General features: G+C 40.6%; 1 pseudogene across 1 annotated transcript; it reads right to left on the reverse strand.

Moving 5' to 3' along the window:
• Positions 1 to 6,015: 6,015 nt before the first annotated feature.
• Positions 6,016 to 7,177, reverse strand: Slc25a5-ps9 (solute carrier family 25 member 5, pseudogene 9; annotated as a pseudogene). Its single transcript, XR_015683710.1, has one exon. The product of XR_015683710.1 is annotated as a solute carrier family 25 member 5, pseudogene 9 (transcript).
• Between the last annotated feature and the right edge of the window lie 468 nt (positions 7,178 to 7,645).

Genomic DNA, 7,645 nt, shown 5'->3' on the forward strand with positions numbered 1-7,645 from the left:
CTCTGTTCTATCAACAAGAAAGAAACTACTATGTTGGGCCTTCTGTTTCTCATCTTTCCTTTGCGGACAACTTCTTTCCCTTACACAGTTGTCATGGAGAAGGAGAGTAAGCATGCATGATTTTTTTGTGTGTGTGTGTTGCACGAGACACCCAGAAAGCAGGGCCACTTTCTGGTAGCATGCTAGAGAAGCCATGCATGGTAGTCTCTACTGGTATGAATTTTAGAATTATATAAACCTGGTTTTAAATTTCAGCTCCTCAGTCTGACTTTGTCAAGGATCTATAGTTCTGAGCCCTTCATTCTCCTTCTTGATAAAACGTAAATTTATTGAGGATGAAATGACATAATATATTTAACATTTAGTATGTACAACATAAAGGTGCTTATTGTTTGTTAGTGTTTTGAGACAGCCTCATTTGTGGTAGGATTTTACGTTTGTACCATCATGCCTGCTTAAAAGTACTTTTCCTTGGTAAGTTAAAAGTGTTAACATGTTAGCAATTTCATGTGTTTGACCCAGTATTGGATTTTGAAAGTGTTAGTAATAATAATAATAATAATAATAATAATAATAATAATAATAATGCATTATTAGCAGTATGACATTGAAGGAGTCTTAACCTCTCCATCCATAAAATGGATACATTAAGATTCTGCCTTCTTGCTGACTGCAAGGAAAATTATTATCATTAAAGGATAGTATAAGAAAGTAGGCATGTCATGTACATGATTATGAGCATTTATTATGGGAAAGTTAAAAAGACATGCCTGTACAGCACCATACAGAGGAACAAGACTTATCTTTAGGATTTGCCCAGTAAATCTCTTGTAAAGCCTGCTTTTGAGGTCAGTTCCCTTCAGCATCACAGAGAACAGGAAAGTGAGGCCTGAGGCTCCCACCGTAGACCAATTTGTTCCATGACTGAGACCATGTATTAGACTGTCTGTGTCAAGAATAGTGACGAACATTCATTGCATGCTGGCTTCTGCTAAAGTTCCCTCCATCTGTTTATCTCACTGAATTCTTCAGAGGTCTCAACACTTCTACCCCGGTTTCTCACTGATGAAAGGCATAGAGACATTGCCATGTCTAGACATACTAAAAGGCGTTCAGGAGATAACAGCATGAAAAGTGCTTGTGCTAAGTGAATGTTCAGATTATATAACAAATTAGACAAGGTAACAGGGTGCTTGACCTAGAGTATTTTGTACTTTCTACCCCTTGAGTTAATACAGGCCTTTGCACTCATGCATGAGCATACAACATAAGAAGTGTCTCCTGTTTCTCTTTTGTTCTTAACCTCATTTTCATCCCTGACACTTTGGGTGGCCGTATATGAGCAAAACAACTTCCCCATGTCTCTAATTTCTCCACCTACATGGGTCTAATAATGCCTCCCTTGAAAGGATCTTGTGCAACCTAATTATCATAAAGTTACTTTTTTCTTTTGCTGCTTATGAAGACTAGAAACCCAAAAGGCCACCCAGACTTCAGCCCTGTGGTAAAAGTTTGGCTCCTCCTAGACAGTCAAGAGTATTGCTTCTTGGTGGGCTTCCAAATGTTGTTGTTCTTCACATAGGAAAGTCTCTCTCTCTCTCTCTCTCTCTCTCTCTCTCTCTTTCTGCACATGTGGCTGTACTTGGAATAAGTTGCCATAAAACCTTGTGTGGCCATGGAGTGATATCACTGCTTATAAAGTTACTGGGAAGTATTTTTAACTTAATAGGGTTCATGGAGACAGTGACAATGTCTCTTGATATACTCACAGTACAGTAGGGAGGATACTATTACACCTCGGAAAAATGTACACAATATTCACTTACTTTTAAAGGCAGAGGCTCTGGTGGATTCTAGAGCTTCTCTTTCCAGATGTGGGCCACAGTCTGGCACCACAGATTATATATCCTGAACTACTGACAGATTCTGCAGTCTAGCAAAGTCCATGGTACTGGGTACTATTCAAGCTTGAGGAGCAGTCCCCTACTTAAGCCTGTGACCCCGGACCCCGATAAAAAAGGAGATTCCAGGAGGGGCACCTCATACTCTGACCTGAAGTCTTTGCTCTATCCCTTTAGGGGGGTTGCAGCAGTTAAGGCTCAAGTTCTGAAATGCAGCCTAATGTTCTTGTAAAAGGCTCACCATTCCTGCTGCTCTGAGTACATAGTTTGCAGGCCAGGAAAATTTTGCATATATATTTTTAAATCACAAAGCTTATCATTTTGTTGCATTTGTTTTGCTGCCTGTCATTGTTGCTGTTATTATAAAAGCTCAAATTAATCCTATATTCAAAGAGAAAGTGAGGCTAGAGAAAAAAAGGTTATTAAAAAAAAGAAGAAAGAAAAAGGGCATTTGAGCAAACAGAATGCTTACTTTCACATTCTAGTTATCTCTTCTGCTTTTGGTATAAATGAATTTTCTGTTACTCTTTAAGGGCTAATGTGTTTTGACCATTTTTTAAATAAAAATGGAGATCTTTCTGAATTAATTGAACAGTGTCAGTGAAAGATGTATTCCTTTTCCTATTAAATTTACTTATTTTTTACAGTTGATTAAAATTTCCAAAATACGGTGAGATGCCAAATAAGTATTCCTACCTTTACCACAAGATTTTTACTGTCATTGTCATGGGTTTGTGGTCACTATTGAGTTGACTCCTTCTCATGGCACCCTTACTGTTGACAAAGTGATCTTGGAATAATGTAAATTAGAACTCTTAATGATTTTATCTAGATACTTGATCATAAATTGCTGGTAGGATCCTAAAAAGACAAATAGGTACTGTGTGCTTCCTCACGAAATTGTACAGTACAGTTTACGAACAATTCCTTTTTCCTTTCTTATTAAAGATGTTTAAGGGTTTGACGTTGTTGTCGTCGTCGTCGTCGTCGTTTTAACAAAGTCTCATGTATGCAAGGATCACCATGAACTTGTGTAGTGGATGACCTTGAATTTCTGATTCTGCTGATGTCCCTGGTGAGTGTTGGGACTACCAGCATGTGCCTAGCTTTTCTGAGAACTAGTTCCTTTAAACAATAGAAGCTGAATCTAAAAGAGATGCTAATCATCTACTACAGGAAACAGAGAGATCTTCTACCCGACCTGGCATTTTTGGAATACTTTTTTTTTTTTTGGTTATTTTCTCTGGCTGAAGAAACAACATGTAAGCAATTATACGAACAGGTCCAGTGGGGGTCCTGCAGAAATCCCTGGTCAGCTCCTAGTATTTGAAGCCACTATTGGGCCATCAGACAGACACATGTCTCTTAGTATGGTCAGGATTACCACTGAGAATAACCCATAACATCTCAAGCCACAGGAAGAGAGTGGTGACAGCAAACATTTGAGGCTCCAGTTTTTTGGGAGATGGCTTGGTAAGTAGCGTTATAGATGGGGATCTTGTTTTCCCTACAGTTGGGTTAATTTGCATTTCAGCCTTTTCTGGGCCATGGACATTTGTGGACAGAAACTAAACTTGAGTCATGGTGGATATGTACCACTTTCCACGATGATGTGCCTAAATTCTGAGTAATCTTAAAAATTGCCAGGGCGCTGGAATCATTTAGACCTTGTTCCGTCTTTCTTTGTATCTTGACTACTGATAAGATCTTCTCTCTTCCTACCTTTGTCCCCTGTATCACTGTCGCTTGCCTCCCGTGACATATACCTTTTTAGGGTACAGAGAAAGGCTGGGAGGTATTTGCTTTGGGGATGTTCCTGACTTATTTTTGGTAGCTAGGACTTGGTGGTGCCCTTATATGCCTTACTAGTCACAAAGTCAACATCACCAGCGACTAATAGAACCTCTTGAAATAGAATCTACATTTTGGCAGGATTTCTAAAGTTTCTATAGACAACTATGAGAGCAGAACAAGCATTACCGCTGCTGGTCTTCTCCAATCAGCTTACCTGGAAAATGCTACACAGGAGCCTAGAGAGATGCCTGGCCAGTTTCCATCATGTAATGGTCCTGAAGGCCAGAGTTCCATTCCCAGCACTCGTGTTGGGTGGCACACGACTGACTATAAACCCAACTCTGTGGAGATCGGATACCTCTGGCCTCCCCATGCATCAGTACACATTTGCACATACCCAAACACAGACCTACATACAGCCCATAATTAAAAATAATAAGTAGTAAAAATATTGAAACAGAAAGCCTGTCATAGAATATTAAACCCAGTTATCCGCAGATGCTTTCCATCAGCAGAGTTTCAGCAGACTGCACTCATTTGGAAAATACATGGGAAGCCTGGATGGGAGGTAGTGGCTTTCCCTAATGTACTTAGTCATGGGGGCAAACATCTGCCTGTCCTGGTAAATATCAGGTCTCTTCTTGTTTTTCAAGTAATGGTAGGTGATGTGGTTTGTGGTTTCAGGACCTGATGCACGTTGTCAGACGCCAGCCTGAGGACATGTTGGTTTCAGTTGGCTGAGAAAAGAGCATCATTTGACTTGTTTTCCTTTTCTGGGAAATGCAGAGCGAGTTGGATGTTATCCACTGAGAATGCAATTGCTTACAGTGAACAGGGCAAGGCCAGGAATTCTTGGGATGGTTCAAGGTTAACATTTTTTTTCCCTCGGAAAAATTGATAATGCTGCTAATTTTACGTTGAAAAAGGTCTCAGTTTTAACAATAGTGTGTACTCATACAGGCTTTGACACACTCCATGGTGGTAAGTTAATTTTTCTTAGAAAATGAGTAATGAGTAAAAATGAATCTAATAAACTAGATATATAGTATCCCTGGTTCTATTTGTTGCTAAGGTGCTGGGCCAGAAAAAGATACTCATTCAGTCAATGTCCATGAAGCTGGATATTTGAGAGCATTTGGTCACCTTGGATTTTAATACTTATGCACACACACATATGTGTGGGAATTACACACACACACACACACACACACACGCACGCACACACACACACACACACACACACACACATATATATATATATATATATATATATATATATATATATATACACACACACATATATACATGCTCATTTTGTAGTCCGGGTTGGTCTGGAGTTTATTATGTAGACCAGGCTGCCTGTGAACTCAAGAGATATGCCAGTCTTTACCTCTTAAGTTTGGGACTAAAGACATATACCATGACACCCAGCTCCATCTTTGTATTTTTAATTGACACACAGAAATTGTGTGTGTTAATGGGGTATAGTGTAACATGTTTATACATGTTATCAAAACATTTATTGGCACATCCATAATCTCAGATGTTTATCATTGATTTGTGAGAGATTCTCTTATGTTTTGATGAGGTATAATTAAAAAAGCTCACGACCGGTTCCTGCGAGTTCCCACTGTGCGAGGATCCGAATGCTCTAGCTGTTTCTCTGTTATCTCTTTCACACACTGTCCCCTTGGCAGGTTGTTACCACGTCTGTTACCCTCACATTCCAAGGGGCTGTGCTAGTGTGGTCCCCTGCCATGCTAGCCCCAAGCATTCTATATCCAAGCACGTCTTCCTGTCACAGACTCTGCTTATACTCCCAACAACCCTGCTGAGTCATGAGTCAACAAACTGGGATCCAACAACCAGATTTATATGTTAAATACTCAATGTACATCCATACAATTAACTTACAACCAATTGATAAGGATATAAACCACCCACCTAGATAAGGTATAATTTGTTCATCTAGATACACAAAATCCTGTACACATCCATCCCTTAGGAATATTCATAATAACCTGTAAATGTACAGAGAGAAATCTTAATATCTGCTTCAATATTCTCTCAGCTCTGGTCTCCTCCTCTCTGAAACTTTTCTCCTACTCATCCTTCCTTCTTGTCCAATGACAGGCCTTGTTCTATCCTGTACCTGCCTTCACCTGCATAGTGATATCAACCTATAATGGTTTGAAAATTTCAGTTGTCAACTAGTTATCCCACTGTATGATCAAACAGCATTCGATCATCACTAGTCAACCTGCTCTTTTTTTTTTTTGGTTTTTTTTTTTTTTTTGGTTTTGGATATTTTTATTTCTTCAATTTTTTATTATCAGGAGTGACTGAAATAAAAAATATAATTGAGTCCCATCATTATTGTCATTATGGAAATGGCTTTAAGAGAAAACTGGTCAGATGAATATTATTGCTTCCCACTTTTCAACTGGTAAATAGTTGCCATTGATAAAACAGACAAGCCCAGAGAATCTGTCCAGAATGTTCAAGAATATGGTCTATTATACAACATGCTTGTTCTCGGGGAGAACACCTAGGACATAATTATGTGTACTTCTTGATCTCATCATACAAGACAAGCACAAAGGCACCACCCATGCCTCTGAGAACGTTGGACCATGCACCCTTGAAAAAGGCCTTGCTTCCTTCGTCTCGAGTGATCTTCCGCCAGCAGTCAAGCGTGCCTGTATACATGATATCAGTTCCTTTGCGTCCAGACTGCATCATCATACGATGGCGAACCGTGTCAAAAGGATAAGAAGTTAGGCCAGCAACAGCAGTGACAGACTGTGCAATCATCCAGCCGATGAAGATGTGAGTATTCTTGGGATCCGGGAGCATTCCCTTTGCAGTGTCATAGATACCGAAGTAGGCAGCACGGTAGATGATAATGCCCTGCACTGACACATTAAAGTCTTGGTACAGGCCCTTAATCCCATCAGATTTGTAGATCTTAACCAGGCAGTCACCAAGGCCTTTGAATTCCCTTTCAGCTCCAGCTTTGCCCACATCAGCTGCTAGACGGGTACGGGCAAAATCAAGAGGGTACACAAAGCACAAGGATGTGGCCCCAGCAGCACCACCTGATGCCAGGTTCCCTGTAAAGTACCGCCAAAACTGGGTCCTCTTGTCCACACCACCCAAAAAGATCTGCTTGTATTTATCTTTGAAGACAAAGTTGAGAGCCTGGGTGGGGAAGTACCTGATGACATTGGCCAGGTTACCACGCCAGAAGGACAGGACTCCCTGTCCTTGGGGATACAAACCACACAGTCTATGATGCCCTTGTATTGCTTATCTGCCGTGATTTACTTGCTGGCGTGCTGCACCTGCAGCAGCAGCTTGACCCGCTCGATGGGTGCTACCGCCGTCTTGGAGATGGCCGCGGCCACTCCACCAGCCAAGAAGTCCTTGGCGAAGGACACAGCGGCATCTGTCATGTTGAAAGCAAAAAAGAAGAGGCAGGCGCCTGCAGGACAGGACTGGGTTGACAACCGGCTTTGACTCCCGGACTCTGGGGTCAACCTGCTCTTAATCTCTCTCTTCTTTTATATTTTTCCAGGCTCTGGTAACTACTCTTATAAGAATAAAGCTACATCTCTGAGATTGACGTTTTAGCTTCAGTCATAGCTGAGATGAGAATATGGGGTAATTTGTTTTTCTGTCTTGCTTATTCTATAAAGCATAATGTCTTCTAGTCCTCTGCATGTTGCTGCAAATGACAGAAGTGTTGCAAGCTATTCAGTCATACTACGAACCCCAAGATGGTGTTATTTACTAAAAAAAAAACAAAACAAAAAAAACAAACCCTGTGTCTAGTTGTGGTGTGTCTCGGCCCTTAGCACATACCTCGATTCCCTTTGGCTGGAATACAGACCTGCCCTTAGTAAACACTTTAATCTCAACCAATGAAGGTAAAGTTAGTTTGTAGAAGG

This window comes from Rattus norvegicus, chromosome 3 (genome assembly GCF_021556685.1).
Source record: "Rattus norvegicus strain SHRSP/BbbUtx chromosome 3, alternate assembly SHRSP_T2T, whole genome shotgun sequence".
In the NCBI taxonomy this organism is placed as follows: domain Eukaryota; kingdom Metazoa; phylum Chordata; class Mammalia; order Rodentia; family Muridae; genus Rattus; species Rattus norvegicus.